We start from the raw sequence: 16,792 nt of genomic DNA on the forward strand, positions 1-16,792 counted from the left end.
GTATAAGATTTCTTTGTGTTATTGTGTTATCGTATATTTAAATCACTTAGTAATTATATTTATTCACGTAGCCTGCGTAAGCTTATACAGCCTGTCTCTCCTCTCCCTGCCCCCTTAGATATATAGAAGCTACTTTGCGAAGTATTTTGCTAGCTTTTTTGTTAAGAGCCCTAACCTACTTAATCTGCTGTCAGTGCTGACTGCTGGCAGCCCCACTCCCCTCTATCTTCCAAGTGGGGAGTTGGGAAGATAGAGTGGAGCAGGACAACAATCAGCATTGGCAGTGTAATGCCCTGGAGCAGGTGTACTTTGAAATCTGAACATTTGTGGACAGTTGCCTCGTTTCCCCAATGATCTTATTTTATTTCACTTTAAAGGGTTAACTTGCATTGAATTATAGTGTTTAATACTGTGTAACTGCATTTTATATGTAGTAAATAAGTAAGGAAGCGAGCACTCGCTCTATGGCAATACTCAGATTTAATAGTTAAAAATGGCAAATTAATACACTTCAAAATAGTACAATAGTAAAATACGATGGGTTAAAACACAGTATGATTAAAAGGTCGACCTTATGTGAGGCACTGATGGGGTTAGCACAATTTCATATAGGGGGCTTATTCAAGCATAACTAGTTCTCCAGTGGTGTCCAAATATAAACGTGATACAACCAATATGTGAATAAAACCAATATGTGAAAAAAAGTGATAGAATAGTCCTGGCATCAGGATAATAAATACATAATAATGTCCATGATATACAAAATCGTGCTTGAAAAACGTGAAGGTCTATGAAAAAATATGCAAATCAAAAGAGGGCACCTGATGGAGCGCTGCGTGCTTGCGCACACCAATGTGCTTGTGTTCCTTCCTATAGCAGCCAAGAGCGTCCAAGTAACTATAGATGCGCACCTGACCGCAACAAACACTATTGTCCGTTGGCTGTATTCCGCTGTTCAATGTTTCAAACAAACTATAATAGCCGCTGAAATGTTACCTCTAAGTAGAGGATAGTCCTTCCTAAGAGTTGAACGATCTTACCTCCTGAAATATTGCGTGTAGAGGGATCGCTTGCTTTAGACGCTGTAAGAAAGATACTAAAGACCCCGCTGCGTCTTCACGGCTTGCAGGTTCTGACAATCCAACCCGATCTCGCAATGATACGAGTGGGACTTCCGTCCGGTCTCTGTACCCGCTCAGGTGGTTGGAGCTGTTCAATTTGTCATAAAGTAGCAATTCTTAGGTCAGTAGTTTCTCTTTATAGCATGGCCATGCATAAGTCCTTTATATGGAGGTATAAGCGGAGTGTCTGATAGCCCAGACGCGTTTCGGGATGATTCCAATCCCTTCCTCAGTGGTATCTTATACCACTGAGGAAGGGATTGGAATCATCCCGAAACGCGTCTGGGCTATCAGACACTCCACTTATACCTCCATATAAAGGACTTATGCATGGCAATGCTATAAAGAGAAACTACTGACCTAAGAATTGCTACTTTATGACAAAATGAACAGCTCCAACCACCTGAGCGGGTACAGAGACCGGACGGAAGTCCCACTCGTATCATCGCGAGATCGGGTTGGATTGTCAGAACCTGCAAGCCGTGAAGACGCAGCGGGGTCTGTAGTATCTTTCTTACAGCGTCTAAAGCAAGCGATCCCTCTACACGCAATATTTCAGGAGGTAAGATCGTTCAACTCTTAGGAAGGACTATCCTCTACTTAGAGGTAACATTTCAGCGGCTATTATAGTTTGTTTGAAACATTGAACAGCGGAATACAGCCAACGGACAATAGTGTTTGTTGCGGTCAGGTGCGCATCTATAGTTACTTGGACGCTCTTGGCTGCTATAGGAAGGAACACAAGCACATTGGTGTGCGCAAGCACGCAGCGCTCCATCAGGTGCCCTCTTTTGATTTGCATATTTTTTCATAGACCTTCACGTTTTTCAAGCACGATTTTGTATATCATGGACATTATTATGTATTTATTATCCTGATGCCAGGACTATTCTATCACTTTTTTTCACATATTGGTTTTATTCACATATTGGTTGTATCACGTTTATATTTGGACACCACTGGAGAACTAGTTATGCTTGATTAAGCCCCCTATATGTAATTGTGCTAACCCCATCAGTGCCTCACATAAGGTCGACCTTTTAATTATACTGTGTTTTAACCCATTGTATTTTACTATTGTACTATTTTGAAGTGTATTAATTTGCCATTTTTAACTATTAAATCTGAGTATTGCCATAGAGCGAGTGCTCGCTTCCTGTCATGGTCTTACCTGCTTGCTGCTCTCCTTCGTTTGACATGTGCTGGCGGCCATCTTGGGTCCTGGGTTTCTTGTAGCCTTCCACCCTGCGGCTCCTCCTTCCCCTGGGAGGAGCTGGATGCCTAGCTCATATATATAGGAGGTCTGTGGCTTCAGTTCCTTGCTTGGTCCTCTTGTGTTCACATGCTTCTAAGACTGCTGCTGCTTCTGGTTCCTGATCCTGGCTTCGTCTGACTACCCTGCTGGTTCCTGATCCTGGCTTCGTCTGACTACCCTGCTGGTTCCTGATCCTGGCTTCGTCTGACTACCCTGCTGGTTCCTGATCCTGGCTTCGTCTGACTACCCTGCTGGTTCCTGACCTCTGGCTTCGCAAAGACTCTGCTCGGTTTCACCATCCGTTTGGACTTTTGCTTTACAGCTTTATTTTCAATAAAGCCTTCTTATTTTCACTTATCTCTTGTTGTACGTCTGGTTCATGGTTCCGTGACATTAGGACCAAGCCATGAATTCTGACGGTACAGGGCCATCCTCGCTACCCACGCTGGTTGCCAGACTTGATCAGCAGGATCACCTGTTGGGTCGGTTCGCTGTGGCGTTGCAAACCCTGCTTGAACGCACGGCTCATTTCGCTCCCGTTGCCGATGGGTCGGTTGTCGCTCCTGGGCTCGCTCCTACTGCCGCTCCGGTTGTTGCGCCAGAGTCTACCCCGACACCTGTTGTTGCGCCTGCGGTGTTTCGGGGTATGACCGGTTCTGCCCCTCTTCCACAGCGCTTTGGGGGAGAGCCAACTCAGTGCCGAGGTTTCCTTAACCAGGTGGGCATTTATTTCGAGTTGCTGCCACATGCCTTTCCTACTGAGAGATCAAAGGTGGGCTTCTTGATCTCGCTGCTCTCGGACAAGGCCTTGGCCTGGGCCAGCCCTTTATGGGAGAACAACAATCCGGTGGTTGCCGAGTTTTCCGGTTTTGTTGCTTCTCTTCGGAAGGTATTCGATGTGCCGGCTCGTGCTGCCTCTGCTGCGAAGCTCCTTATGTCCATCAGACAGGGTTCACGATCCGTAGCTGAATACGCCATTGAGTTTCGTACCCTGGCAGCAGAGGTGGGCTGGAATAATGAGGCTCTGGTCGCTGCTTTCTCTAATGGTCTCTCGGATGCCTTGAAGGATGAGGTTGCAGCTAAGGACCTACCAGTTGAGCTCGAGTCTCTTGTTTCTTTCCTGATTTTGATTGACACCAGACTCAGGGAGAGACCTTCCTTTAAGGAGAACCTGCGGAGGTCTTCTAACAGATTGGTGCCTACGTTTGCTGTCCCACCCGTGCCTCCCTCTCCTCCCACGCCTCCTGGGGATGACTTGTCTGGGGGTGAACCCATGCAGCTGGGGTTTGCTCGCCTGTCCGAGGGGGAGAGGGCACTCCGGAGACGCGAGGGCCGATGCATGTACTGTGGTCTCGGTGGGCATTTTCGGTTGGCATGTCCGAACCGTCCGGGAAACGCTCGTACCCTGAGATCCTGTCGGGGGCAGATCTTGGGTGGAGTCTCCTCGTCCCCGGTTTCCCGTGTTGACAAACCACTGATCACTGTTGTCCTCTCCTGGGTCGGGGGCTCGGTGACGACCCAGGCGTTGGTGGACTCTGGTGCTGGTGGTTTGTTCATTGATAGTGTGTTCGCTGCCGCCAATTCCATTCCTCTGCAGGCTCGAGGTTCCCCACTGGCTCTTGAGGCGATAGACGGCAGACCCCTTCTGCCGCCACACGTGACTCATGAGACCCTTCCAGTGGGGATAGCCATTGGTGCCGTTCACAGAGAGTCGGTCTGCCTCCAGGTTATTTCGTCTCCACACTACTCGGTGGTCTTGGGGTACCCCTGGCTCCAGAAGCAGAATCCGACTTTCGATTGGAGATCGGTCGAGATCCTCTCGTGGTCACCGCAGTGTGGGGCTAGTTGCATCCATGGGTCTGTCAAGTTGCTGTGTACTTCCTCGGACTCTCTGTTGCCTCCTGAATACGAGGAGTACCGGGATGTATTCGATAAGGTGCGCGCGGTTGCCCTACCTCCGCACCGCCCATACGATTGTGCCATAGAGTTACAATCTGGTGCCGTTCCTCCTCGTGGCAAAGTCTATCCACTGTCGGTAGCGGAGAATGAGGCCATGGAGGAGTACGTGAGGGAGGCGCTTTCACGCTGACACATTCGCAAATCTTCGTCCCCGGCAGGGGCTGGATTTTTCTTTGTGAAAAAGAAGGGCGGTGAGTTGAGGCCTTGCATCGATTACAGGGGTCTCAATCGCATCACGATCAAGAACGCTTACCCGATACCCTTGATTTCCGAGCTGTTCGATCGCCTTAAAGGGGCCACGGTCTTTACCAAACTCGACCTGAGGGCGGCATATAACCTGGTAAGGATCAAGGCGGGCGATGAGTGGAAGACCGCGTTTAACACCAGGACCGGTCATTACGAATCCTTGGTTATGCCCTTTGGGTTGTGCAATGCGCCCGCAGTCTTTCAGGAATTCATCAACGATGTTTTCCGTGACCTGTTGCAGCAGTGTGTGGTAGTCTATTTGGATGACATCTTGGTATATTCTGAATCCATGGAGGCCCACATTCTGGATGTCAGACGAGTGTTGCAACGGTTACGAGAGAACAAGCTGTTCGGTAAGCTTGAGAAATGCGAATTTCACCGATCCCAGGTAACCTTCTTAGGTTACATCATTTCCGCTGAGGGGTTCTCCATGGATCCTGAGAAGGTTTCGGCTGTCTTACAGTGGCCCCAGCCCAGTGGTCTTCGTTCCCTGCAGCGCTTTTTGGGCTTCGCCAATTATTATCGGAAGTTCATCAGGGACTTTTCCATGCTGGCCAAGCCTCTCACGGATCTGACCAGGAAGGGCAGTAATTCCCAGGTCTGGCCGCTCGAGGCCATCCGAGCTTTTGAGGCCCTAAAGTCCGCCTTTGTGTCGGCTCCGATTCTGTCGCATCCCAACCCTGGGTTGCCCTTTGTCCTCGAGGTGGACGCGTCTGAGACGGGAGTAGGCGCCCTTCTGTCTCAGCGTAGAACACCAGAGGGTCCTCTGCTTCCTTGTGGGTTTTACTCCCGGAAACTGTCTTCCGCGGAGTGCAACTATCAGATTGGTGACAGGGAGTTATTGGCCATCGTGCAGGCCCTTAAAGAATGGAGGCACTTGCTCGAGGGTTCGGTGGTTCCGGTTCTCATCCTGACGGACCACAAGAATCTGACCTACCTTTCTGAGGCCAAGAGATTGACACCACGTCAGGCCAGATGGGCTCTGTTCTTGTCACGTTTTAATTACGTGGTCTCCTACCTACCCGGTTCCAAGAACATCAGGGCGGATGCCTTATCACGGCAGTACTCCGAGCTGTCCAGGGAGGAGTCGATTCCGACTTCGGTCATACCTCCGAATCAGATCCTGGCCGCCATTCGCACCAGCCTGACCTCTCCCCTGGGTGAGCAGATTTTGGCGGCTCAATCTGGTGCTCCCTCTGGGAGACCCAACGGCAGATGTTTTGTGCCTGAGGAGTTGCGCACTCGGTTGTTGCGAACCTACCATAACTCCAAGACCGCGGGGCATCCTGGAAAGAATCAGCTGTCCTGGGCTGTTTCACGTCTGTTCTGGTGGCCTTCCCTACGTTCCGACATCGCCGCATATGTAGCGGCATGCTCCGTTTGTGCCCAGAGTAAGTCCCCTCGGCACCTTCCGTTGGGCCTTCTGCAACCCATAGCCACCGGGGAGCGCCCATGGTCACACCTGGGGATGGATTTCATTGTGGACCTCCCTGCATCCCGAGGCCATACGGTCATTCTCATGATTGTGGATCGGTTTTCCAAAATGTGCCACTGTGTTCCTCTCAAGAAGTTACCCTCTGCACAAGAGTTGGCCACGATTTTTGCCAGGGAGGTCTTCCGGTTGCACGGTTTGCCTAAGGAGATTGTGTCGGATCGGGGGAGTCAGTTTGTGTCCAGGTTCTGGCGCGCCTTTTGCTCCCAGTTGGGGATTCATCTCTCCTTCTCCTCGGCCTACCACCCTCAGTCCAATAGGGCCGCAGAACGATCCAATCAGGCCTTGGAGCAATTCCTTCGTTGCTATGTCTCCGATCACCAAGACAATTGGGTTGACCTCCTGCCTTGGGCTGAGTTTGCCAGGAACACGGCGGTGAACTCTTCCTCTGGGACGTCTCCCTTCATGGCCAATTATGGGTTCCAACCTGCCGTGTTACCGGAGGTATTCTCTCCCCAGGATATTCTGGCTGTGGAGGATCACCTTTCCGTCCTACGTGCTTCTTGGGTACAGATCCAGAAGTCCCTTGAGGTCTCTGCGCAGCGCCAGAGATTCCAGGCTGATCGCAGACGAGCGCCTGCTCCTTCCTACCAGGTCGGAGACCGTGTATGGTTGTCCACCCGCAACCTCAACCTTCGAGTGCCCACTCCCAAGCTGGCGCCTCGCTTTGTTGGTCCCTTCCGAGTGCTTCGCAGGGTAAACCCGGTAGCCTATGCCCTTGCGCTTCCTCCTGGCATGCGGATCTCCAACGTGTTTCATGTCTCCCTGTTGAAGCCACTGGTGTGTAATCGTTTCACTTCCTCGGTTCCTCGGCCTCGTCCGGTCCAAGTGGGCAATCGTGAGGAATATGAGGTGAGCAATATCCTGGACTCACGCCTGGTCCGCGGTCGGTTGCAGTTTTTGGTCCATTGGCGTGGTTATGGTCCAGAGGAGCGTTCCTGGGTTCCCTCCGCAGATGTCCATGCTCCTGCCTTGCTCCGAGCCTTCCACGCACGCTTCCCTCAGAAACCGTTTTGTGCTCCGCGGAGGAGGGGCCCTTGAGGGGGAGGTACTGTCATGGTCTTACCTGCTTGCTGCTCTCCTTCGTTTGACATGTGCTGGCGGCCATCTTGGGTCCTGGGTTTCTTGTAGCCTTCCACCCTGCGGCTCCTCCTTCCCCTGGGAGGAGCTGGATGCCTAGCTCATATATATAGGAGGTCTGTGGCTTCAGTTCCTTGCTTGGTCCTCTTGTGTTCACATGCTTCTAAGACTGCTGCTGCTTCTGGTTCCTGATCCTGGCTTCGTCTGACTACCCTGCTGGTTCCTGATCCTGGCTTCGTCTGACTACCCTGCTGGTTCCTGATCCTGGCTTCGTCTGACTACCCTGCTGGTTCCTGATCCTGGCTTCGTCTGACTACCCTGCTGGTTCCTGACCTCTGGCTTCGCAAAGACTCTGCTCGGTTTCACCATCCGTTTGGACTTTTGCTTTACAGCTTTATTTTCAATAAAGCCTTCTTATTTTCACTTATCTCTTGTTGTACGTCTGGTTCATGGTTCCGTGACACTTCCTTACTTATTTACTACATTTACCATATTGAGGTAGGGCGTCCTCAATTATTAGTTTGTAGCACCGTACCACCCACTAACAGCAGTGAGCCACTCCATTTAATTAACTAATTTGCATTTTATATGTATGTTCCTGTTTATTTGCACTGTGGAAAGGGTTAATGAATACTGAGAGACTTTTGGGACTTTGAATAAGAAGCTGGTACATTTCCACAGCTACCATAGGGTTTAAAAAAGAGCATGTGTTGGAGGAAAAAAGCCAGACTTGTTTACCACCCAAACCTGACAGACTTACCTTTTGAATGTCTGGTTTAGCTCTGCTGTTATGTCTGGAAACCTGTTTTAGTGTGGGAAAAACTGCTGTGTCATTGCCATTGAGTATCATTGAAGCTCTAATGTAAGTCTATGACAAACGGGAGCTGAAAACATTATAATTGTTTGTGCTGAGTTTCTCCACTCCACCCCTCCTACTCAAAGGATCTAGTCTAGCCAGAAACTGTACATCAGGAAAGCAGTCAGAGCCCCTAGTGTTCTGCAGTTAGGAAACAGTGCTTAGAAGATGAGACTCTGCCAGACTACTTGAGTGACCAGAAGAAGACGCTGAGACGGGGATACTCTGCCACAGACCCTGGATCACCAGCCTTTGGCCAGGGTACCAGCCTTCTGAGAGAGAGAGGGACAGCTTATTCAGGCCTTTCCTCAGCATCAAACCCTTCTTCTGCCAGGGAGGAGACTGGAGAAGCCAGTCATCTGCCTCGCCTATATTATCTTGCACCTGAATTCCTCCAATAAAGCACACTGGTTTACTGCAGACCCTGACTCTCTGGACTTATTTCCCATTGGGGTGCACCACGCCTTACCATCCCTTCTGGAGAACAGCAACACGCGGTGACACCTCAACAGTGTTCAGGGGACCCAGCATATCGTTGCGGCCACCCCAAACCCAGCCACTGCACATACATCAGGCACATGGCCACAATAATGGGGAACGGCAATCCTGCCAAACCCCGTCATTTAACCCTTCAGATGCCGTGATCAACCCTGATTTCCACACCTGAGAGGTTTCGATTGGAACCCCCACAGTAAAATTGTAGGGCTCTGATCGGTTACCATGGCAGTCTGGACGCTGCTGAAGCCTTCCAGGCCTGCCATGGTAACCAACCTGCTGCTGTGTGCACAAAGGACAGCTCAGCAGGGACAGTGTAAGAATCCTATTCACCCTAATAGAGATTTATTAGGGTGAATAGGATAAGTAATAAAAAAATCCTAGATTCTAGCTCCCTAAGGGGGCTAATAGTTAAATAATAAATAGTTAAAGAAATAAAAAATTCAAAAATAATTTATATCACCCCCCTTTCCCAATTTTACATATAAAAATATATAAACAATAAAAAGAATAAACATATTAGGTATCGCCCCATCCAAAAAGGTTTTTATTTTTTAAAACATAATTAACCGCCTCACGTCCGCCCATAGGATATAAACGTCCTATGGGTGGACGTCTATTTCTGACAGCACGTTTTAAAACGTCCTGTCAGAAATAGCAGCTGCACGCTAATCGTGCAGCTGCTGATCGGGTTGCCCGCTGTCAGTGACAGCAGGGCAACCCTAAGACAAGGCAGGGACAGTGCCCAGGTGTCCCTGCCTTCATGATCGCTGCAGACACAGCGCTCACCGAGCGCTGTGTCTGCAGAGCAGGAAGCGCTGTGCGCTTCCTGTTCCGGCCCGGCGGTCATGTGACCGCCGTGACCGGAGTGTGCAGGAGCTGTGTGAGGTCTCTCAGAGACCTCGATCAGCCCTGCTGTGAGGCTGTACAGCGCAGGATTGCTGCTGTACAGCCTCTATAGGGGTGCATTTGTCCTGTAACTGGGGCTACTATCTCAGCCCCAGTTACAGGAGAAATCAACTGTGAAAAAAAAAAGAAAAAGTGAAGCAAATGTCCCCCAGAGGTCTTGTATGACCTTATGGGGGACGAAAAGTGTAAAAAAAAATAAAAAAAATAAAGGGTTGAAAAAATAAAATAAAATAAAGTTTCACATGTAAAAAAAAAAAAGTTCCCAAGTTAGGAATAAAAAAAAAAAAATTAAAATAGAAAAAATAAAGTAAAATAGACATATTTAGTATTGCCGCGTCCGTAAAAACCAGCTCTATAAAAATATCACATGACCTAACCCCTCAGATGAACACCGTAAAAAATAAATAAAAAAAACTGTGTCAAAACAAGCAATTTTTGTCACCTTGCATCACAAAAGGTGCAACACCAAGTGATCAAAAACGCGTATGTCCCACAAAATGGTACCAATAAAACCGTCACCTCATCCCGCAAAAAATGAGCCCCTACATAAGAAAATCTCTCAAAAAATAAAAAAAACTATAGCTCTTAGAACATGGAGACACTAAAACATAATTTTTTTGGTTTCAAAAATGCTATTATTGTGTTAAAGTGAAACAAATAAAAAAAAGTATACATATTAGGTATTGCCGCGTCCGTAAAAACCAGCTCTATAAAAATATCACATGACCTAACCCCTCGGGTGAACACCGTAAAAAAAAAAAAAAAAAAACTGTGTCAAAACAAGCAATTTTTGTCACCTTGCATCACAAAAGGTGCAACACCAAGTGATCAAAAACGCGTATGTCCCACAAAATGGTACCAATAAAACCGTCACCTCATCCCGCAAAAAATGAGCCCCTACATAAGAAAATCTCTCAAAAAATAAAAAAACTATAGCTCTCAGAACATGGACACATTAAAACATAATTTTTTGGTTTCAAAAATGCTATTATTGTGTAAAACTTTAATAAATGAGAAAAAGTATACATATTAGGTATCGCCACGTCCGTAACAATCTGCTCTATAAAAATGTCACTTGACTGAACCCCTAAGGTGAACGCTGTAAAAATAAATAAATAGAAACTGTGCTAAAACAACCAATTTTTTGGTCACCTTGCCCCATAAAGTGTTATATTGAATGATCAAAAAATCATATGTACCCAAAAATAGTACTAATAAAACTGGCACCTTATCCCCTAGTTTCCAAAATGGGGTCACTTCTTGGGAGTTTCTACTGTAAGGGTGCATCAGGGGGCTTCAAATGGGACATGGCATCTAAAAACCATGTGGAGTTCCTTTCCTTCTGCGCCCTGCCGTGTGCCCATACAGCAGTTTACGACCACATGTGGGGTGTTTCTGTAAACCGCAGAATCTGGGTAATAAATATTGAGTTTTGTTTGGCTGTTAACCATCGATGTGTTAGAGAAAAAAATTGATTAAAATGGAAAATCTGCCAAAAAAGTGAAATTTAAAAATTTGATCTCCATTTTCCTTTAATTCTTGTGGAACGCCTAAAGGGTTAACAAAGTTTGTAAAATCGGTTTTGAATACCTTGAGGGGTGTAGTTTCTACAATGGGGTCATTTATGGGGGTATCCACTATGTAGGCCCCACAAAGTGACTTCAGACCTGAACTGGTCCTTATAAAGTGGGTTTTGGCAATTTTCTTAAAAATTTGAAGAATTGCTTCTAAACTTCTAAGCCTTCTAACGTCCTAAAAAAATAAAATGACATTTCCAAAATGATGCCAACATAAAGTAGACATATGGGGAATGTTAAATAATAAATATTTTATGAGGTATCACTTTCTGTTTTAAAAGCAGAGAAATTGAAATTTAGAAAATTGCGATTTTTTTTAAATTTTTGGGTAAATTTGGGATTTTTTCATAAATAAAGGTGAAATATTTTGACTCAAATTTATGACTATCATGAAGTACAATGTGTCACGAGAAAACAATCTCTGAATGACTTGGATAAATAAAGGCGTTCCAAAGTTATTACCACATAAAGTGAGATATGTCCGTTTTGCAAAATTTGGCCTGGTCAGGAAGGGGGCAAAGGGCCCAGATGGGAAGTGGTTAAACAAAATAAAAATTAGTTTGGTATCGTCGCAATTGTATTGAGCTGCAGAGTAAAGATTTCATGTAATTTTAGCGCACAGTAAACGCGGTGATGTCAAAATCCCCAAAACCTTGGCAGAATTGTGGGGGAGGGGGTTTCTCCAATTTTACCTGACAAAGAATTTATTTGCCTGTTTTCCAATACTAGACATGGTAAATTAAATAGTGGCATTAAAAAATGCATCTTGTACCGCAAAAAATAAGTCCTCATATTGCAATGTGAACAGAAAATTAAAAAAGTTATGGCTATTGGAATGTGGGGAGGAAAAATCTAAAATGTAAAAATGAAAATAAGGGGTTAAAAAAGTTGATTTTGGAAATTTTCTTAAAAATTTCAAAAAGTGCTTCTAAAATTCTAAACCTTTTAACGTTCTAAAAAAATAAAATTACATTACCAAAATGATGTCAACATAAGTTAGACATATGGTGAATGTTAATGTTAAGTATTTTATGAGGTATCACTATCTGTCTTAGGCCTCATGCACACAGCCGTGTTCCACGGCCGAGAGCAGTCCGTGGTAACCCGGCCGGGATTCCTGCTGAGAGCAGGAGCGCACGGCGTCATTGGTTGCTATGACGCCGTGCGCTTCATGCCGCCGCTGCACTACAGTAATACACTCGTATGATCTATACTAGATGCTGTCAGCAGGAATCCCGGCCGGGTTACCACGGACTGCTCTCGGCCGTGGAACACGGCCGTGTGCATGAGGCCTTAAAAGCAGAGAGATTCAAATTTAGAAAATAGTGAAGTACAGGTACAACATATTGACTCAAATTTACCATTAACAAGATGTACAATGTGTCACGAGAAAACAGAATGGCAAGTCATGAGTCTAAGACTCAGGTGGCAGATGCCATGACAACCCATGCACTCGACTGCCAAACAATCCTGGCACCTTCAATTGACGCCACTATAGGCATAGATACTTACAAAGGAGCAGCCACAGTATACAGTATGGTACTTTCTACAACAACCTCCATGTGTTACTGGTATTCTGAATATTTAATATATTCTAAACAGCAGAACCTCTAGGCAAGATTACCATAGTGTAACGTGTTGGTACAACTTATGCTTATAGTACCGTATATGACTGCAGAGCGAGGAATTAAAATTGGTGCAGAACTCCAAGTCCTAGCATGCTCAGATGGCAGTCCTGCAAATGCTGATGACCTTTCCTTAGGGTAGGTCATCAAAATCAGATCAGTAGGGTTCCGACTTCAGGCCCCCCTGCCGATCAGCTTAAGGGCTCTTTTTTTTTGCGTTTAGCATACTGGCCGTTTTTTGAGTTCAGTATGCAATACTTATACTGAACCATTTATTTCATCGGGTCAGCAAAAAAAACTGGTGTCTCCGTGTGCATTCCGTTTCCGTATTTCCGTTCCATTCAAAGATAGAACATGTCCTATTATTGCCCGCAAATCACGTTCCGTGGCTCCATTCTAGTCAATGGGTCCGCAAAAAAAAATGGAACACATACGGAATGTACTCCATATGTCTTCTGTATCCATTCCGTTTTTGCGGAACCATCTATTAGAAATTTTATGCCCAGCCCAATTTTTTCTATGTAAATACTGTATAGGCCATACGGAAAAACGAAACGGAACCACTACTGAAACAAAAAACGGAAAAACGGATCCGTCAAAAATGGCCCGCAAAACACTGAAAAAGCCATACGGTCGTGTGCATGAGCCCTAACTGTATACCAGGCACAGCGCCATACGTTTTGTAGTGGCCGTGCTTGGTATTGCAGCTCAATCTCATTTACTTGTGAGCAGCAGAAAGGGCATGTTATCGATTAACGTGATGTCACAGACTCAAGAAGAGGCTGAGCGGCATGTCCCCTTGATGATTGGTGGGGGTGACGAAAGTCTGACCCCCACTGAATTGATATTGATTACTATCTTAAGGATAGGTCATTAATGTTTAATTCCTGTAAAACCGCTTTAAGTGTTTGACATGGTCCCCCTCTGTCCAGTTCCACACAGACAGGGTCCTGTGTGCCACTGCAGCAATGACAGTCCTCAGCCTTGACATATGCTCAGGCGGTATGTGACCCAGCAGTGACATGCTGCTTGGAGACACTGCTGAGACCAGTTATTGGCTGCAGCAGTGTATGTGACCCTGTCCATGCAAGGCGTACAGAAGGGTACCAGCAGTCCAGTGAAGAGGGTCCTTGGGCCAGGTCCCGAATGGAGAGTCAGGGAGCAGGTTAAGTATGAATTTCTCCAGAGGTACTGCTGGTTTGGGCAAATAAAAATAAAAAACCTTTAAGGGTGCTGACACACAGTACAGTTCAGGATGCAGTTTCCATTTAGCCAGTTTAGCAGCGTCATTAACCCCTGGTGTTCTGCATTGTGGGAATGATTTAATTAACTTCAGCTAGCTACATTAAAAAACTGCATCTTGAATGCTTTTCAGAACTGCCATTTCTGCCAGTACCCTAAGGGCTCATGCACACTGCCATTGCCCGGCCGTGCCGACATTGCGGCCCGCAATCCAGAAGGTCTGGTGTGGAACGGAGGCATGGAGCCTCATGGAAGCACTATGCAGTGTGTAACGCCCCAGAGTGGCATTACCACTTCTGCACCCTACTACGGTCTTTATTGGTCTAACAAAGTGTCATCTCATGTATTTTTTTCAGGTCCTGTATACTGTGCATTTCTAATGTTTGCAACTGTTATGTTCAAATGTAATGTGCCTGGTTCACCAGCAGGTGGCAGCAAACATGGCAGAGCTATAGTTAGGTAGAATGGAGCTTTCCATTCTAACCCCCCTGGAGAGAAGTCGGCGAGTCCTATTTCCTGCAGGAAGGGTGGGTCCCAGTTTCTAGTTAGTCTAGCTTACCCCCTGCTTGGGGAAGGTGTGCAGGGCACGGCCCTGCTGGACGTGCCCAAGCCAGCCAGAGCACCCTCAGCTCTGCTGGCCATGGAGGCCAAAGCTTAAGAGCCTCAGAAGCCAGGAGCATAGTTCCCTGGCATAACTTAAGAGTCAGACTACAGAGAGAAGGTGCAGCAGACAGAAGAATCTGAGTTATACAGTCAGCCTGTCAGTACAGCAGAGCCTGAGAGAAACAGATATAGCAGAGACAAGTTTGTCTGCCAGTTTAATGCTAAAGCCTGCTGGGACCAAGACAAAGCTTGAAAATTGTTTCTGATGAACGTTTATTCAAGTAAAGCTGCTGTGTCACGGCGGACAGGATACAAGATACACAAAATATCAACAAACAAGTGTCTAGGCAAGAAGCTGGGGATTAAGGTCACCTCCTGACAAATCCCTATCAGCTCTCCCTAGACTTCTATGCCCACGTTCAGACCCTGAAGGTGGGAATAAACGTGTCCTCGTGCCTAGGCTGAAGATTCCCTAGAATCCCTAAGATGGTGAAAGGGGGAAAGAGGCAGCCTGCTCCCTCAGACCTGGAGGGGGCAGGCGTCTCTCTAACAGCCTAGACAGACAACCACAAGATAAAATAAAACCAACTTATCTTTACTGAGCAGGAACAGCAAATCCTTCCTTCCTTCCTCTGAGCCAGACAGAAGCTATAACCCGCACAGGACACTGGGAGTGGGCGTAATTTAAACTAAAACCAACGACCCCACCCAGTGCACCTGAAGGGAGGCGGATATAGCTCAACTCCAAAACAAAAGGCTACACACGTGCTGCTAACCTGGAAGACCTCAGCACATAGCCTGAGCAGGGCATGACAGTACCCCCCCCCCCCCTTCTACGGGTGACCTCCGGACACCCCGGCCCAACTTTAACCGGGTGGGATCCGTGAAAAGCCCTCACCAGTCGGCTGGCACTAACATCCACAGCCGGACCCACATCCTCTCCTCAGGGCCGTATCCCCTCCAGTGTACCAGGTACTGAAGGGAACCCCGAAGAACTCTTGAGTCGAGAACCCTGGAGATCTCGAACTCTAAAATTTCCATCAACCATAACAGGGGGAGGAGGCAATGGCGATGGTTCCACCGGTTTCACATATTTCTTCAGTAAAGACTTGTGGAACACATAATGGATCCTCCAAGTCTGCGGAAGAACAAAGACGAAACGCTACTGGATTGACCACCGCAGATATTTTGTAAGGTCCAATAAATCTTGGACCCAGTTTCCAAGATGGTACTCTCAGTTTAATATTTTTAGTAGATAACCACACCAGATCACCCACACACAGGTCATAAGTCTCTTGTCAGCCATTCGCTTATATCTCTCACCCATCTTCTCCAAATTCACTTGGATCCTCCGCCAGATAGAAGACAAGGCAGAAGAAAATCTCTCCTCCTCTGGCATCCCAGAGGAACTAGTCCCAGAAAAGGTACCAAACTGAGGATGAAAACCGTATGGCCAAAAAATGGCGACTTACCCGTGAACTCCTGCCTACGGTTATTCAAAGCAAACTCTGCTAGGGACAAGAATGAGGACCAGTCCTCCTGATTCTCAGCCACAAAGCACCTCAAGTAGGTCTCCAGGTTTTGATTAGTACGCTCTGTCTGCCCATTCGACTGCGGATGAAAAGCCGAAGAGAACGAAAGTTGCATGCAAAGCCAAGAGCAGAACGCCCTCCAAAACCTGGAGACAAACTGCGTGCCCCTATCAGAAACCACCAGGGAATGCCATGCAATTTCACGATATTATCAACAAAAATCTGAGCAAGAGTCTTGGCATTGGGCAGACTGGCTAATGATACAAAGTGGGCCATTTTACTAAAACGGTCAACAACCCCTAAAATTACTGTTTTTCCGGAGGAACTCGGCAGATCCGTAATAAAGTCCATAGACAAGTGCGTCCAAGGACGAGACGGAATAGACAAAGGAAGAAGTGAACCAGCAGGTCGAGTATGAGCAACCTTTGACCGTGCACAGGTTTCACAAGCTGCTACTTAATCCTCAACACTCTTACGTAACCTGGGCCACCAGAACCTCCGGGACACAAGATCAAAGGTGGACTTACCACCAGGATGTCCAGCAAGGACAGTATCGTGATGTTCCTTGAATACCTTGTATCGCAGTTCATCAGGAATAAAGAACCTCCCTGGGGGACAAGAACCAGGAGCCCCCTCCTGGGCTCCCAACACCTCCATCTCCAATTCGGGGTACAGAGCGGAGACCACCACCCCATCAGCCAAATTTGGAGCAGGATCCTCTGAATCACATCCCCCAGGAAAACTGCGAGACAACGCATCTGCCTTGACGTTTTTAACCCCCAGGCGAAAAGTAACCACAA

Source organism: Bufo bufo, chromosome 3 (genome assembly GCF_905171765.1).
Source record: "Bufo bufo chromosome 3, aBufBuf1.1, whole genome shotgun sequence".
In the NCBI taxonomy this organism is placed as follows: Eukaryota; Metazoa; Chordata; class Amphibia; order Anura; family Bufonidae; genus Bufo; species Bufo bufo.